This window comes from Haemaphysalis longicornis, unplaced genomic scaffold (genome assembly GCF_048455015.1).
Source record: "Haemaphysalis longicornis isolate Haplotype H1 unplaced genomic scaffold, Haemaphysalis longicornis Haplotype H1 scaffold_6, whole genome shotgun sequence".
NCBI classification, from domain to species: domain Eukaryota; kingdom Metazoa; phylum Arthropoda; class Arachnida; order Ixodida; family Ixodidae; genus Haemaphysalis; species Haemaphysalis longicornis.
In genome coordinates, this window is record NW_027526407.1 from 22,108,470 (window position 1) to 22,128,033 (window position 19,564).

Below are 19,564 nucleotides of genomic sequence, written 5' to 3' on the forward strand. Positions count from 1 at the left end.
CTTCGTCTAGACGGTCCCAATGTTGCGAAAAGAAAAAATAATCCGTTGTTTTCGAACACGTTGTGATGTCGACCTTATCTCAGGCATGCTGTCTTTTAACAATAAAGAATTTGATGCCTGATTAAAATCCACGTCATTAGCCATGCATCATTTCAGTTTCGTACGCGTTCCTGAAATGAAATGTAAAAGTTTGCAACGGCTTAGATGTACACCAATTGTTGATGATTTCAACGATACATTTTTGAGCACAAGTGGCTGTTTGGCAGGGTCAAAGTTTATTCGTGGCCATTAATTCCGTGAAACACTGCTCGGACCATATGAGAAAAGGCAAAATTCTAGCATGATACGTCAAAAGACAACCTTGCTACTTGGTATACAAGGCTACATACTTGTGCCTCCGACGGCCAAACAAAGCAAAATATATTAGAAAAAAACTTGGGAAAATAAAGCTCGTCACCTATGGAGAAATTCACCGCTTCATTTGGTGCCCTCTTTGAAAAACGAGAAGAATACGATACTTGAAGCGTCGCGAATCTAAGCTGCATGACGTGAAACGAAAGAGACTCCGCTGTGGAAAAACTTTGCATTGGAATTAAAGGTTGTTACCCGGTTAGAGCCCTCGTAAATGAAAATATTTTGAATAGCTTCGGGACGTCTGTTTGCTTTAGGACTGACGACGCAACAAACTCACTATTTTCAGCGAGCCTCGATACCCAGTGTTTACTGCCAACGCACTAAACAAATTATGTTTTTGTTTTCACCGATACGCTCCGGTCCGTTAAGTTAGTTATTTTTCTGTAATTGGTTCACATCACAATCCAAAGTTTGTTCTTGCACTTGAAAAGCAAAATATTCTTGAACTGAAGAAAAGTTTGAGGACTCGGGTATTTTTCAGAAACCTGTTACAACCGCCATGGTTCCTGCCCCATGTAAGTTAGTTGAAGCGCCGATTTGTAGGTACAATTCAAGCAAATAAAGATATTTTTTAGTATGGCCGACATATCTGACATCCAGAATGTCATGAACAGTTGCGCTAAATCCTCCTTTAACACCTTAACATCCCACACAGTACAATACCGCCTGGAGTGATGCATTAACATCTGTGAGTATGCCATGCGATTTCTGGAGTATATTTCAATTTTATCTGAAGTGCAGAATGGCTGTCGTGCCACTGGATCCTCCTTTATCTAGCTAAATGCATTTGTCCACATTTTACCGAAACTCTCGATTCGAGTAATCACATCGAAGGGCAGATATTTAGGCGGACCTATGCAGTTTTCCAGTCTAACCGGCAGCGCCGGTTTGATTGGGTACTACAAGTGACCAATCTGGTAGGAGGGATTTCATTTCATTTCATTTATTGAAGCCTTAAGGGCCCGGAGGCATTACATAAGGCGGGGGCAAACAATATGTGAGGGACTCTTTATCACACAAGTGGCCGAAAAAAAGGAAGAAAAGACGAAGAAAGGAAACCAAAAACATCGCTCAGAAAGGAAACAAGCAAGCAGAAAAATATTCAAAATCATAGACTACAAATAAAAGAGCAATATACATAAGTAATAAGCATCAGAATGCATGGGTCACTAAAAGTTTGTTACAAACATGGTTCAACTAGCAAGTCATTTAAACAAAAACCATTTAAGTGAAATGCACTGCTAGTTTCTCGCGAAAAGTCGCGCGGTCAGCGGACGAAACAATACTGTCGGGCAGGGTATTCCACAGGGTTATTGCATGAGGGAAAAAAGAATCTTTAATCGATGATGTGCGGCACTGAATGTGTGCGATTGGTTTGCTATGGTTGAGGCGCGGCGAGATTCTGGGAGGGGGTTGAAGTCGGAGGTGCCGGGCTATTGGGTGATAGTAGAACGAGTGAAGCAAGCAGAGACGCGATATGATTCGACGTGATTGGAGACATGGAAGGTCAAGTGTGCGTTTGAGTTCAGTGATGCTGGGTTTACAGTTGATCCTATCCCGTACGCTGGTTGCAATGCTCTTGACTCCTTCCTATCTTGAAGCGCGTCCCCAGGAGTACCACAGGGCTCGGTCGTGTGCCACTTTCCGTTGAAAGACTTTCGAAACACTTGAAAGAATTATAAAATTTTTAAGCATAAAACAAGGGTGCCTTCAGATGACAGCGTTTTTTAATGCCATCGCCTCTAACATGAGCATTCATTCTTTAATAAAGGTTTTGAAAGCCTTGCAAATAGTGCCATAGTTGGCACTTTCTAATCATTTAAAAGTGAAAGTTTTCATGTGATACCGTAGATTATTGCAGATTCTTTTCTATTTGTTAACTAAGAAGTTTGTAGCTCATATTTGCGAACTGCGCCTTGATAACGAAAGCAATTATGTTTTCAAAACAAACCGAGAATACGAGCCATACATCACACAACCAATTTACAATGGCATAAGCATTCCTTTGTTTGATAAGTCGCTCTTGATTCACCGAACGAAAAAATTTATATTATTTAAAATATACTTTCTCTTGTTCCCTTATTTCAACGTTACCATCTCTGTCTTCAATGATTTTTGCTTGTTTTCGCCATGGGCCACAGACCTAAATACATACCATTATTGTACATTAAATTCCCCTATATGTTATTCTTTTTCCAGAGATTTATTTTTGTGCTGGGTTATCATCTGCCGTTCCCCAAGTTTGCGCGTCATCTTTTGTGAACCAAAATAAATCTGCTTCATGAAAGACATAAACCTGTTGTGACACCTTTTTTCTAAGAAATACATCGAGCACAAACCGTATGATGTTGATTCACGAAGATTTGACAGCACACCTTATCACCACACCTCAACATAAACAAAAGCGATCCATAGATTAATCTTTTTAATGACCGGTAAATTACCGTTTTCATATATCAACGTTTGCTTTTATTAAAACCGCTGTTGCTGTCAAGGATGGCGTCAGTTGGATTTCGTCCCATTTGCTGTTATTACATTCACTGCCTTACTAATCACATCCCGTAGGCTGAAAACTTTTTTCGTATAAGATATGTTACAGCGCAGCTCAGAGCCTCTCGTTGGTCGGAACATTTGGCGTCGTAAACAAGTAACACAAGCAAGGCCCAGGAGTTCTCGCCCAAGACGCCGTGCGCAAGGGCAGGCTAATAAGTCGTTCAGGTACAGCCCAGTATTTGGGCAAAGAAAAAACAGCGAAACAAGCATCGTAGCCGCATCATGGCGATTAGGCGCCGGTGAACAATGGGAAAAAGATCATCCTGATAAGGAACAATAAACACAAACGGATCAATCAACGACATAAAAAGCCTGACCAGACTAGCTTATACGTTCCGTTGGAGCCGTAATCCCCACATTCTACGGTCAGAGTGTCCATATGCCATGATGAATCTCGATGTGAAGCAATAAATTTTACGGCGAATATTTTTGAACGCACATTTTCTGAAAATAAGGCCATTGCTGCAGCCGTGCAGTGAAGGAATTCACTCCGTTTCAATGGATCCTCTTTTTTCAACACTTGAAATACACTTGAGAGAAAGCGGCAAACGGTTCGATATCATCAACCGTTTCCAGCTTGTTTTCAGTCTTCTTGCGGTATGTGGATGGTACGCTCTAAAAGGTGCAAGAAATTTAGGGAATCGAAATTTATTCAAAATAATGTGAAAGGGACACACTCAGAGGTTGGTTACTAATCGTGATAGAAAGATGAAAGAGCAATGAGCTTGAATAGGGCAGTACCTACGAACCGTTTTTACAGCGCCTTTTACTACTGGCCCCTCCTGCTTTACGACTGAAGCAAAAACAAAAGTATGCACAAATATGTACACATTGAACTCGCATTTATTTTCTGCAAGCATTTCTTCGCGCAAGGTTTTATTTGCTGGTTTCCTCAGTATGCTGCTCTAGAATACATATGACGGCTGCAGCTTTCCCTCCATATATGTCGTGGGCCGCTTAGGCCTCGCTCTAAACAGGCAGAGCATGCCTCACATCACCGGAGTCTCAAACAACTTTCCATCCGATCATTTGTCGACGGTAATGCATAATTCAAAGAAATTTCAGAATTTTGGTTCGCCTGCTATCTTTTTTTTCATGCATGTTAAAGCCGCATGATTCTTCTCCCTTGCCTAAATTTGGGTAATTTATATTTTTGTTTGTCCTTACTTTTCCGCTTTTAGATGCATATTTCTATTCCTATCACTTTACTGGGGTTCACAACGTGTAACTAGCGAAGAAAAATATCGCAACAAACTGGCTGCCCTGGCATGAAAAAGCTTGTTTTGAACTCATGCAAATAAAAACCTATCATCCATTCTTGAATTTTAAAGCCTATTGCGTATGGATATTGTACTCGTATATTTGTATGTGAATGTTTTATTACAGCACGAGTATCTTGCCCCGTGTCGTATTTATGAGAACTTCTGATAATTTAAAGTTTTGATTGTTCAAACAAAATCCCAGGTCTCTTGGAGTTTGAATTATCGCGAGTCTACTGCACTCATCCCCAAATTTTTCCTGCGGAAAAAGAACGGCCGCAGGACTATTTTGCATTCGCTTTTGCGAAAATATTAAATTAGCAATGGAGAAGAGACACACGGTTGGATTGTTATTTAGTTGAGTAGTTTTCATATCGGTATCAATGAAAACATATATTTACAAATTCTTCTTAGTAACGGTTTTTCTCATTCTTTTTCCATCGCACTTTCTATAGCCGTGAGTGTGCATTAAGGAAATCCCCAAGCTCATGGTTGAAAAAAAAATTCTTTATTTGAATGACAACACTTACTAGTGACGTCTAAACTTTGAAGGCACCGACAGAGTGCAGGTGTACCTTCGCCCAACATTGTTAACAAACTGCCCCACCTTTCCCACCAGTTGAATACCTGGTGACTCCCGCTGTTAAGATACAAGTTAGGCGGGTAGAGCCAAGTTGTGTTTCCTTTTCGCGGCGTGCGACACGTAAACAGTAATTATTTCTCAATGGTTCTGCCTAATACGACCACCTAAAATATATTGTTTTCGCTGACTAAAATCTATACATTCTTCGTGCTGGCCCTTTGCATTCCATCGCAGCGTTCCATTGCAACAATTATTCTAAGCCAGCACCATCAGGCAAGTCAAATGGAAACACCGCCCCGACGAGAGAGAAGCAGCAGCCGCCTCGTTTTTCCCGGCTTCCCCCCTCTCTCTCCAGGGCCAGGGTGGAAACCCTGGCCCTGGAGGCGATGATATTAAATACTGCCGCAAACCATGCATTGCATTTGTTTATTATGTGAAATCCTGCGACTCCTCTCCCAGTACTTTCGGTTATGTTACCAGGGCTTCTCCATAATCCCACTCTATTAGCAGCAATGCCCGATGATAGTGGGTGATTATGGGGAATCAACCGAGTGGCTCGGCATTATCATCACCTGTAAATAATCATCATCACCGCTTGGGTCCTTCCATTGGTCATAGTGCAGGAATAAACGGCCCCGCCAACCTTCGTCTCTCAAGTAGTGGAGCGTCCGTCTTGATCCCTTGTCCTCCATCTCTGATTGCACCCCTGGAGCTCCGTTCGGGTCGTCGCTTAACGCGAGACGCCATGGCTATGACAGCGGGAACGGCCACCAGTGGGGGCTGAGCCACCGCCAAACCATACTTCGTTGCAGCCATCATCGGGATCCACCGATGTTCGGTGGCCTTCATGGTGAGGACGTTGAGAAGTGGCTTGACACCTACGCACACGTCAGCGCCTTTGACAGGTGGGACGACAACCCGAACCTTCAAACCGTCTCTTAATCCCTGAACTAAATGACGAGATGTGCTTTCTGTACAATGACCACCGTATCAACGACTGGTCTTACTTCAGCACGCAGCTGCGCCAGATTTTTGGCCCTTCTGCTGCCCGCTCAGACATCACGAAAAAGAAACTGGATGGGCGAGACCAACATTCTTTTGAGACGTACACGTCGTACATTGAAGATATTGTGGCCCTGTGCTGAGAGGTCGACAAAGACATGACGGAGGCTGATCGCGTACTCCACGTTTTGAAACGGATCGGACAGTTCGCCTTTTGCTGCCCGGCCCCTTCAAAATACCACTACTGTTTCGGATGTGAGGACGACTTGCCAACGCCTAGACGAGCTTTCGTCGATCCGTCTCCAACATGATACCGGTACCCGGCACGTGGGCGATGAGGCTCATCAAGCTGTAAAAGAACTTGACGGCCGCACCTTTATGCAATTAATATATTCCTGCTTTACTAATTAATACTCGTCTGCACATAATTAGCGAGAGATAGACAGGAGAAAAATCAAGATGAGGCCACCGCTGGGCTCCTTGTCTTCACAAAAACACATGCGAATACGTTGCAGCTCCTTTTGGCCTACCCTCTCTACAGCTGTGGCCCTCTTTCCAGCACTGAAGACGCTCGGCTACTCGTCCGAGCACACTACTGCAGCCACTTCCTTGTCCTTCAGCTCCTTTTCAGAGCGTGGGCGCCGACTTCTATCGACCGCTACCGGCGACGCAATGTCGATACGGATGGAGAGTTACTTCCATCGATCATTTGACTGTAGACACGCCGAAACTGCACCCATTCTCTCTGGCACTGCCGCGGAAGTGGCAGACTTCATCCTGCCCAACAAGGTTACGCCATGGACCAACTCATCATCCCCGCTTCTGTCCTTCCTTGGCCGGAGTGCTGGAATAAATGGCCACGCCAACCATCATCTCTATTTATGTTTTCGCGGTTACCTCCCAGCTATGCCACACTGTAATATCTGTATTCATCGTGAAGCGCACGTTCCATTCTTTCTTTCCGATGCCGCACGAATTATCTCATTTATTATGGAGAATGTTTCGCCCTAACGCCATTAGCGTAGAATAGTATTCCTTTATCTACAGTGTGCTCGGTGTAACTCGATGGTCACAGAACCACTCGCGCCGAAAGGTAAATGTTCGCGGAGCAGACGCCACGGCATTCGATTCACCGACACTCACCAGCGCACGTCACTTTGTTGACTGCTGCTTCGCCGCCTGTGCAATCTTTCAGTTTTTAGGGGAGCAAAAGTTCGCTCCAATAAACTTGTTTTCCTTGACGACAACTGCGTCGTCTTTGGCTCCGTGGCAATATGGTGGAATGAACAAGCTTATCTTTCACATTGCCAAAGGATTATCGTTCCTCACCGGCAAACATAACTGGTTGCGACAGAAGAATTCACAGCTGTGCAAGGAAACCGCCGGGTGCCTATAAGTGTAGGCGGTGTAATTGCACCACTTTAAAGAGTGGTGCGCGCTATGTGGGAGGCGTTACGGCCACACTTCGCACGTAACCAACCCACTGCAGATAGTCGCGCACCTGCTTCTCTCAGCTTTTCACATCGCATATAAGGAACCATAGGCCACCGAACAATGCTTCTGAACTAGTACCTTACTTGGCGCCCCCATGTGACCACGTTCCCAAACTGATATCTCGTACAAAAGCTAGGTCACCACCGCATCCAAGGTTCTTCAGTGAGAATCAAAAATACCAAATCCCCCTACAAACCATTCATGTATCGCAGAAAGCAGTACGTGTGCAGACGGAGCTTGACGCGTCAAAACACGCCACGGCTGGTTTAAACACTAAGAGTGCGGTAAGCAACCGTGTAAAAGCCCACCCGGGCGTCAATGCTTTCCTTGTGACATAGAGTAATGGCCCTTGAGATATTTTAAAATTGGTCATACTTGTCAAGGTAGTTTGTATTCTGCTAATTTGGAGGAACTCTGAAGGAAGAGCGTGTTGACGTACTAAGGTACATATATACCTCATATTTCTCAATAATCTTTTAGAAAACACACAATGTTTGCGTAAAAAAATAGAAAAGTTCTTTATACTGTGGTTCATTTCGAGCATCACTTGTGATCGGTAGCAAAACGTGGCTGTCAGAGTAAATTTCATCCGCGACTGACTTTTACAACGAGGACAGTGTCTTTAGTAACGGCACAGAATACGTAAATTTCAGCCAAAGCTACGGCGAAGGAGACCTAACCAGATTGCGATTGTATGACTGCATTTCGCCATCTGCCACTCTGATCTAAAACAGAAGAATGAACGTGTACTAGTAACACAGAAATGATGGTAGGATTGTCATTTATACTGCAAGCGGTCTTCGTTCAAGTTAATACAAAGGTCTATTCGCTCCGTCCCTTACCATCTCGTATATGCTTTAAACCCCGGATATTGCACCCTTTCGCTACTCACTGGAATTAACCTACCTCGACGGCGGTATAACTCAGCGTGAAATGTTCTCACCACTTGGAAAGCAACAAACCTGTTAAACTGTCATTCGTTGGCTTGACACGTGCGGCATATATTCATAACGCTGCAGGAACTGTGTCAGAAATCGTTTTATTCAACTCTACGTCTTTGGATTCTCAGCAGTTCCTCAACTATCTAGTTCCAGTCGAATTAGGCCATAACCCCTTCAACGCCATTGTATCTGTTTCTTTTAGGCACACCGTTTCGACGGCATTTTTTAACATTTGCCCCGTGGTAGTTATAACTTGCCTTAGATGTCGCTAGTCCAGATGTTCTCGGAGTCAATCTGCACCTTGCCTAGGGCAGTGCAGGAGCTCACAAACAGAAAAAAAAAATGGAATAAGTTATCACATACCAAAAAGGACCTGGTGCTCTCGTAAATTTACCGTCCGCTCTAGAAAAGAAAGAACGAGACACCATGCAAGTTATTTTTCTACACGAGCCTCTAAAAGAATTTCAAAGAACTCCGATTTCAAGTTATTGTACACCTGGCCCGTGATACAAGTTTTGGGATTCCATGAAACCTTCATTTGTTTTCCGGGAGACTTGTTGTTCGGCATAAAAACGCTATCCATAAAAACCCTGGAGCTAATGACTCTGCTGGATGGTGACCCCACAGTTTTCGACCCTGGCAGGACATGGAGACTACTCCCCAAACATAAATCGTTCGTGTCTTTTACATTATGTGACCATGGTTACCCGATTGGATTTTCGCCACCGAATCTCGTCACACGAGCTCCTGAAATCATATCAAGGACGCTAGGACCGCTTTCATCACTGTCTTCAAAAAAGTCCTCAAGTACAAATATCCTACCGGCGGCTGTACCATTTTTCGCACTTGTTTTTCTACATTACCTGTCTTGTTTTAGAGAGCGGTTCTTTGGGATAGACAGAAGAGCATGTGATGTTTTTCCTCCTCAAAACGTTTCAGAAGGGAGAGTGTCTGCAACTTTCATGGAATGTATCTTCAGCCCTGAACTTATATATTTAGTGAAGGAGTCACCTTTTTTTTTTTTGTTTACAACAATTAACCTATTCAGTCAAAATATGCAGCGCGGATTCCTGCTTACCAGTTTATTGGAGTCGATCCCGTCCTCCTTTCTGAACGACGCCATGTACGCATGCTCTTACGTGGGCAAATCTACGCAATGAACTTAAACTGCAGTCTGGCGTTCAACAAAGTACAATATTATTGGCATCATCCTGGGCTACCTGCGTTGGGATTTATCCTATGTTGCCTAAGTGGTTCGCACCTGGCGTTACTTTGTCTTCGCATCGAATTTTCGAAATGGTGCAGGACAGATTTTCTTGTATCTCCCTTCCTAGCTGCATCTCGCCAACAACACGCTTACAAGCTTGCTATGTAAAGCGAAAATGCAGTGCAGGAAAGGAACTTTCTTTGATGATGATGATGAATGATCGTGGGTGAAGTGAAAGGAAAAGGCTCTTTCGGTGGCCGGATTTGAACCTGGGTCCCTTTCATTATGAAGCCGGCGTCTATCCGATTGCTTCATTTTGACATGTTCGACGCGGTTCGCAAAACTCAGACGACAACCAAAGAATCCGTGGCGAGAAAGGTTCGCGTTCAACCATCGTCGTCGCTAGATGGAGGGGTGCATGATTTTTAATTAAATTCGTATATTCCAAGTCCTATATCCCCGCCTAAGTGAGCTTTTATTTCGAATGTCAACATGAGCCCCTCCTTCTCACAGTTGCTTTGATCTATCCGCCATCGAGCGGCTTTACACCTTGAGCCTACCCGCGCCTATTTGGTAATAAATTGTTTTTTACACCGGTTCCAAAATTTTCACGTGATTTTCTTTTTAGTATGCACTTAAAATGCCACTACATCAAGCTTTATGTATCCTGAAAAAAAAATGACTTCCTTTTTGGAAACGTTGGAGATTTGTATTGTATTCTTGTTGTGTAACTCTCACTGAAGTATTTCTTATTAATAAGTCTCATATTTTCTCTGCTATGGCGAGTTCACGGTTTCTAATTGATTGTTTAAAATGTATTTCTGTTCACGAAGATACATGGAAGTCGTCCTAATTCCTCTGTTTGCAAATTATTGAAAGCGGTCCCAAAAATTTGTGATGTTTAAGGGCATTATTTAAATGTGGGCCTCTAACTTTCTACTTATATGCATACGTAAATGCGCATGCGTAACATACAGGTAGAGAAAGGTGTGCGCGTGCGTGTACGTGTGTGTGTGTGCGTGCATGCATGCGTGTGCGTCCGCGTTAGATATCTGTTACACACACACACACACACACACACACACACACACACACACACACACACACACATATATATATATATACATATAGCGAATCAGAAATATGCAATGAGGGGCTCGCTGAATTAAGACAGCATAGCGGTTGGCAGTCAAGAATACATCGGGAAGCAAAAGGGGGAATGCGCTTGGTCATAGAAACTGATGAAGAATTTGTTGAGTCAGAAAGTGGCGAAAAAATGCCCCCCGGGTGGGATCCGAACCCACGACCTCCAGAATACCGGTCTGGTGCGATAACCACTACGCTACAGGCGGGGCTGTTTCCCCACCACTTTCCTGGGTATTTATGTCAAGGTGTTTTTTTTGTTGTTTCCAGCACCTGGGGGTGGTATCCAGCGCCACCCGGACTACTTGGGGTGAAGGGGACCTTCTTTTTAACCCCCGGGTGGTGACTCGAGTGTCTACGACATGTCGAGAGTGATCGACCAGCGTTGAACCCTCTTAAGCTACCTTTAGCACCAAGCTTCCAGAACAGAGGCCCTCGCTATGCATGTAGCGAATCATAAATGGGAAATGAGGGGCTCGGTGAATTAGGACAGCATAAGGGTTAGCAGTCAAGAAAACCTCGGAAATCAAAGGGGGAAATGCGGTAGGTCATAGAAACAGATGAATTTTTTGAGTCAGAAAGAAAGTGGTGCAAAATATATCTACATGAACATATATATATATATATATATATATATATATATATGGAAAGATAGTTCAGCAGTCTACGACGCCAAAGGAGGCATAGGGGTGTGGTTAGGCTCTTTTCTTTTTTACTACGGTTAATGAAGTGAACATTTTTTTGTTAATATACAGAAGAAAGAAAGAAAAAAAAGAAAAACACGCGCCCAGAGTGGGGACCGAAACCACGCCTTTCGATTACATGTCGAATGCCTTACCAATTCGGCTATCTGGGCGACTGTGTTCTCCTTCACTTTCTGGGCTATTTATATTTACTAGAAGTGTATCTGACACTTGAGGGTGGTGGCCAGCGCCACTCTGACTACACGGGGAGAAGGGGACCTTCTTTTTCAACCCCCGGGGCGTGACTCCAACATCTACAGCCTGTCATGAGCGGGTAACTGGCGGGAAGCCCTCTTATGCTGCCTAGGCATCAAGGCTGCCAGAACCAAGACCCTCGCTAGGCTTTCGCAGAACAATATAGTAAGGAAATGAGGGGCTCGTTGAGGAAATACAGAAAGATAGGTCAGCAGTCTACGACGCCAAAGGAGGCATAGGGGTGTGGTTAGGCTCTTTTCTTTTTTACTACGGTTAATGAAGTGAACATTTTTTTTTAATATACAGAAGAAAGAAAGAAAACCATGCGCCCAGAGTGGGGACCGAACCCACGCCTTTCGATTACATGTCGAATGCCTTACCAATTCGGCTATCTGGGCGACTGTGTTCTCCTTCACTTTCTGGGCTATTTATATTTACTAGAAGTGTATCTGACACTTGAGGGTGGTGGCCAGCGCCACTCTGACTACACGGGGAGAAGGGGACCTTCTTTTTCAACCCCCGGGGCGTGACTCCAACATCTACAGCCTGTCATGAGCGGGTAACTGGCGGGAAGCCCTTCATTAACCGTTGTAAAAAAGAAAAGAGCCTAACCACACCCCTATGCCTCCTTTGGCGTCGTAGACTGCTGACCTATCTTTCTGTATTTCCTCAACGAGCCCCTCATTTCCTTACTATATTGTTCTGCGAAAGCCTAGCGAGGGTCTCGGTTCTGGCAGCCTTGATGCCTAGGTAGCATAAGAGGGCTTCCCGCCAGTTACCCGCTCATGACAGGCTGTAGATGTTGGAGTCACGTCCCGGGGGTTGAAAAAGAAGGTCCCCTTCTCCCCGTGTAGTCAGAGTGGCGCTGGCCACCACCCTCAAGGGTCAGATACACTTCTAGTAAATATAAATAGCCCAGAAAGTGAAGGAGAACACAGTCGCCCAGATAGCCGAATTGGTAAGGCATTCGACATGTAATCGAAAGGCGTGGGTTCGGTCCCCACTCTGGGCGCGTGTTTTTCTGTCTTTCTTCTGTATATTAAACAAAAATGTTCACTTCATTAACCGTAGTAACAAAGAAAAGAGCCTAACCACACCTCTATGCCTCCTTTGGCGTCGTAGACTGCTGACCTATATTTCTGTATTTCCTCAAGGAGCCCCTCATTTCCTTACTGTATATATATATATATATATATATATATATAAATATATATATATATATATATATATATATATATATATATATATATATATATATATATATATATATATACTTGCTTTCCTCAGGGCACTCTCTCGCCTGGCAGGCAGGGTTTATATAGGGGTAGGACCCCAGGTGAAAGGAGAGGGAAAGATGGAAGGGAAATTGAGCAAGCTGATTGGTTTCGGAGTGTGTCGGGGGAGAGATTGAGGGGCCAAGAAGGTTGTCTAGTTTAAGCCGCGAAGTAGGTCATATTCGGTGATATTCGTGGAATTTTGGGACAGAAAGGATGAGAGGGTGCTTATTGACCCGCTGCGGGGTATAGGGAAAGGATCTCAGAACCGCCGGAAGCAGACCAGGCGGTGAGGGTGGGGTCCTTATCAGAAACTATCTGCAAGCCTCAGGTCAAAAGAAAAGATAGAGACGGGGGAAAACTAACTAGGTCAAGGAAAAAAGAAAAAAAAGGAGAAAAATACAGGGAGGGAAACCACATAAACCCACAGACTAAAGAAAAAGCAATGACCGGGCAACTGAACTGGCACGTGTCACCCACGGCAACATTCCTGCAACAGGCCTGTCCTGAAACTCAAAAACGAAAAGATAAAGTTAGAGTGACGTACGGGGCACAAGACCACGCGGAGTAAAAAAAAAGGAGAAATTAAATAAATAAAATTGAATTCCAAAAGCAAAAGTTGGAGGTATCAGGGCGAGTATTAAGCTAGACGCTAAGGAGAAAAAAAAAGAAATTAGGTGACCAGCTTCAGAGCAGAGAGAACGGTCATAGACTTTGGATGAGGACTATGCAAGAAAATGCCTAATGCTGTATTTTCCTTGACCTAGTTAGTTTTCCCCTGTCTCTATCTTTTCTTTTGACCTGAGGCTTGCAGATAGTTTCTGATAAGGACCCCACCCTCACCGCCTGGTCTGCTTCCGGCGGTTCTGAGATCCTTTCCCTATACCCCGCAGCGGGTCAATAAGCACCCTCTCATCCTTTCTGTCCAAAAATTCCACGAATATCAACCATCAGCTGACTTCCGTGTGACCTACTTCGCGGCTTAAACTAGACAACCTTCTTGGCCTCTCAATCTCTCCCCCGACACACTCCGAAACCAATCAGCTTGCTCAATTTCCCTTCCATCTTTCCCTCTCCTTTCACCTGGGGTCCTACCCCTATATAAACCCTGCCTGCTAGGCGAGAGATTGCCCTGAGGAAAGCAAGTTCCCTTTGCTGAAACGTAGGCCACAATCGTGCTTTTACCTTGTTAAAAGTTTTTCTTCTCTTGTGTTCTCTACCATCTTCAAAGTTCTACTACTCCCTATATATATATATATATACATATATATATATATATATATATATATATATATATATATATATATATATATATATATATATATATATATATATATATATATATATATATATGTATATATGTATATATATATATATATATATATATATATACATTCTGAATACGTTTTACTTTAGAGTAAGCGCACGTCCAGTTGTTCGGTTAGTCTCTCGATTTTCTGTCTACTACTATTCAAAGTTTTATTATGCATCAATATCAAGTACTTCAGCTCGCCATTCGGTTGCATAAATGCTACTTATGTGTCACAGAAAGCGTTGAAATACATAATAAAGAATACGCCGACCACAAGACCCCGACCAGACGGTCGTCCGTCGAAGCCTCTATTTCACTGAAAACATTGTTTCAACGTTAAAACAATGTTTTAGTTCGCAAGTGCTTAAGCGGCAGCTTCCGCAGTTTGGCGCTGGCGATGGCAACGGCGTTGTAATCGTGGGACAGAAGACAGAAAAAAAAACGGAGGAGGCAAGTGTGGCAAAAGTATGAGGGGGAGGGAAGTATGCAGAGTCCGCACGGGACTCTAGTCGCAGCGGCTGGTGAACGTCTGACGGAGTGGGTGGCACGCAATGCTAAGGCGCCATTTCTCTGACTGCATCTCCCTCATACTTTCATCATGTATTGTTTCCGAGGAACGCGGGAGGTTCAAACACGAATGGCAACAACATGCTCACCGGCTGCGACGACACGCTCCGACATAGCAGCAATGTAACACGCGCCGCTGTGCGCTCACCGATCACGCGATCATTTCCTGAGATTCAGCAGATATAAGCCTTGACCGAGAAGACTGCAGTTCGTGTTACTCATTAATTTCGCATTAGGAAGTGTAGTAATGGTCAGGGATTTGATTTATAGTGCTGAAAAAGACAAAAAGATGGCCCCCTTATCTGCTCCTTTCGTTGCAAGTGTCGGCGAAGGCGATATTGCCAATAAATGCCGCCCTTCGCTTTCCCACTTACCTCTCAAGCTGTTCCTCTCCGTGCGCTCTTCCGAAGGTAAATTTATCCGCGTTCCACTTCAAAAATTGCCGCTGTAGGCCATTGAGGCAATGGTTGGCCTATACGATCGACCAACTCTGGGCTGAGTTAACCGAGTCCATACAAAACCACGTAGCCGAATTAGCGCGAGATCAATGGGGCCAGATCTGCGATCAGATGAAGGGAAACTTAAAGGGACCCAGAAAAGCCTTCTGTAAAAGTTACAAAAGGCATGTATTTTCACGTAGCACCAATATAGCGATGCAATGCCGTTGGAATTATTGATCTACATTCAGTATTAGCTGCGCCAGAAGCAATTAAATGCACCTCTCCCCACTTGCCGATCGACTCCTCCTCCCTCTCTGCCTCCTTCAAAGCAGCTAGCTACATTCCTGCGCCTAGGCTCGCGTCAATCACTGCGGACCCGCCTTTGCCTCGGGATCGCGCAGGAAGGAGGAAGAGCAGCCGAAAGCCAATGGCAGTGACGCCGCCGGCGGCCGACCTTGCCGGCGATTGGGCGAATCAGGGGGCGCCTTCGCCGTTGCGTCAGCAGCGATCGCCGTTGCGTCACCCGCGGTCGCCGTTGCGTCAGCCGCGGTCGGCTCGCTGCGGCGTCGCGCTCATCGGCTGAGAAAGGCGATCTTCAAAAATTGTTTACAAATTATCTGTACAACGTATGGGGCTCACAGTTGGCTCAAAAATCCCCCGTTATGTGTTCTACCACCTGAATGCATTTGATTGCCACCTTCACAAAGCTTTTCGGGGTCCCTTTAAGTATGAAACGCACATGGTCACTTCTCGGACATCTTCTAAATCCGAACGGTCCAAGACAACTCAGTTGAATCGACTATCCGCCATAGTTCATAATTTCCCGGGCACAAATCAGCAACTCCTCAATAAGGTACGCTCTTTTTACATCCCGACAGGCGATAGACAGGCTCTTCCGTCCTATTCAGGGGAAGCTAATGCTGAACTAGATGCGGAAATAACGGAAGCGGAGGTACGAGCCGCCCTCCTCCACATTCGCCCAGGGTCGGCCCCAGGACCAGACGGCATCACAAATAAGATGCTCCGTAATCTAGACGACCTATCTATTTCAACCCTTACAAAATACTATAACCATTTTTGGAAACTCGGCGTTCTACCCCAGTCCTGGAAGCACGCAAAAATTGCCCTGATACCTAAACTGGGGAAGCCGCTCAATATTGAACCTCTTCGGCCCATCTCCCTCACTTCATGCATTGGAAAAGTTCTAGAGCACATCATCCATGTTCGCCTTACGAATCATCTCAACTCTACTAATTTTCTTCCTCACTCCATGATTGGCTTTAGATCAGGATTGTCCACTCAGGATATTCTTCTTCAACTATCCCGGGAAGTAATTACCCCTCCGTCAAAAATGGACACGGCCGCTGTACTTGCCCTAGATCTCACCAAGGCATTTGACCGGGTATCACACAAGGCAATCTTGCAAGGGCTGGCAACAGCCTCCCCTGGAGAACGTACTTACAACTACGTCAGGGACTTCCTTACGTATCGCACTGCAATTATTCAGGTCGGAGACGTCCCATCAGATGTTGTTGAACTCCCCTCAGTTGGCACTCCGCAGGGCGCCGTACTGTCTGTCTCCGCTTTTGTTTAATCTCGCCCTCCTCAACATCCCCAAGAGGTTGGAAAGAATCCCGCACCTTCACTTTAGCCTGTACGCGGATGACATTACACTCTGGGTACCGAGTGGTAGCGATGCCCTCATAGAAGAAGCCCTACAAGCTGGTGCACAGGTGGTTGTCGAGGGGGCGGGTGCGGCAGGACTCAACTGTTCACCTCAGAAATCTCAGCTCCTTCTTCTACCCGCAAAGCGTAGATCGGAAGCCCCACCGGACATAAAAATTCAAATTGGGACCAACACCGTCCCAAAAGTAGGAAGTGTTACAATTCTTGGTCTTTTCATACAGCGCAACAGATCAAACACTCAATTTATATCGCAAATTACATCGCATGTAAACCAAACTATCGGCCTATTTCGACGAATAACCACCCGTAACAAAAGACTTAAGGAGACAGAGAGACTCCAGCTGGTACAAGCTTTCGTGATAAGCCGCATCACCTACTCACTCCCTTATCTTTATGTAACAAAAACCGAACTGCAGAAAATTGATTGCCTCTTTAGAAAAGCTTATAAGGCGGCGTTACAAGTGCCCATGCACGCATCCACTGCTCGACTCGAACGTCTGGGGGTTTATAATACCGCGGAGGAACTCGTGGAAGCCCATCATATTAATCAACTGCGGAGGCTTTCGGCCACCTCCACCGGAAGGCACATACTAGATCGTCTGAAGCTGCACGCCCCTTTAATTACTGATAAGAGACTCCCCATTCCCCGCGATACGCACGCGTGTCTTATAGTCCGCCCCATACCGCGCAATATGCACCCCATTCATAACAAGGGCCGCAGGGAGCATAGAGCACGAGAGCTGTGCCGGCGCTTTCCAATAAATCCAGGCATACTTTATATCGACGCGGCTGACTATCGACACCACGCCGCATACGCAGTGGCAGTAGTCGACCGACCAAATGCCCCCCCTGTCACCTCCCTCTCCGTCCGTACCACCTGTCCCGCGACGCCGGAAGAGACGGCAATTGCACTAGCCTTAACTCAACGGCCAGCCCCCGCAATCGTAATATCTGATTCGAAAAGGCGTTGCAAAATTTCGCCGGGGGTCTAATAACCCCGCAGGCCCTCCAAATTCTCTCCAAAAATCCACCCACCACCCCGATAGAACTGATCTGGACCCCAGCCCACACCGGTGTGGGGGGTAACGAGGCGGCCCACGCTACTGCTCGAGAACTTACTATCCGAGAGGGCCCCAGCCTTCTCCCCTCCCACGGTACCAGATCGGCTCGAGATAGCCTCCTCAGCTATTACGACTTGGTCCTACACTACCGTCTCTCCCGCCGCGCGTTTCCCTCCGCTCATGTCAGCCTTAATAACTCCCAGGAACGCACGTGGCGGCTCTTGCAGACCTACGCGCTTCCATGTCGTGCAGTGCTGCACCATATTCACCCCTCACTATTTCCCTCCCCCAACTGCCCTTCGTGCGGTGCTCTAGCCACGGTGTCGCACTCCATGTGGGCATGTCCTAATGATCCCTTCCCCTCCATAGCGTGTGACGAGCAGTGGGAGGGGGCGCTGGGTAGCTCGGATCCGGGGATCCAAATCCCTGGTGAACCGAGCCACCACTGTCGCCGCCAGGCTCATGCCACCGGCCACCCCGCCCTCTTAACTGCCTTGTACAATAAAGTTTTTTCTCTCTCTCTCTCTCTCTCTCTGGGTTGTCTTTACTGTGCTGTTATCCTTTTCCTGCCCAACGAAAAGATTTTAGAAAAAATGGTCACAAACAATTACATTTTGTGCATTTACCCCTTTCTAATGATGCTTCGACAAGTGAAAATAGAAAGCTAAGAGTATTTAAAACAGGAAACCAGCCCACACGTATGTGTTGGCGGCGCTTTTATTCGCATGATCTGTGGGTAGTAAAAATACCTTAAAAATGTCATCAGGTGCAGAAAAACTGCCTTTTTATGTCTTATTTGTAGGTTTTATATCTGTTTTTAGGAGTGCGAATATTATAAATAGGATTTTGTGAAAACAAATAACACTGAAGTTTTCAATATTAAATTTATTCATGATTATAATATAATCACAAGTAATTACACAATTTGCTCAAGGTTGAGTCCCAAGAAAACATTACCAACAAGCCAGCACAAAACCGCGAATAAATAAGAAACCAAGAAAGCAAGAAAAAAAATGATTTATTGCTATCGCAGCAGTTCACGAGCCCGCCAGCTTGTACCGCCCAGGAAAATTTTCGTGACGACGAAAGCCCAGCCCACACGTACGTGTGGGTGCATTTTTCAAGTGTGATGAGGAATGCGCACGAAGGGAACGGGTGAGTTTTTTAGCCGCTCGTGGTTTTCCAAGTCCTGGAAGCCCTGTCTTACGCTTGTTATTCAGAAAATAGGAGAATAGCAAGAATAAATATCAGTTTTCATCTTGAAGGCGGCTAGCGTGATTGCGCCGGTCGCGGCGCCGTTCTTAATGTGGGATTACTCGCCACCTAGGTCCCTATTCCCGACTGCACAAATTCCCGGGAACTCTTGAAATTTGCCGGAAGTCTTTTCTGATTGGCTTTCAATTTTGGTCACGTGCTTCTAGTTGACAAAGCGGTTGCGAGTGATGTCGTCATTTTGACGTTCAATGACTTGTACTGTCAACAGTTCAACAGTTTTCCTTATTGCTCCCTACGGAACGTGCACAATTCTTCACCTGCAATGAAAAACTAGACTAACTACACCGGACATGACAACGTAAGCCTGTCTTTCATACTCAACAACAATATAGCTTGTAATACACGTCCTCTCTGTAATTGGCTGAGAAAGTGTGACGTAAGTTAAACAGTATGCGGGACGGACACGTCATGCTTT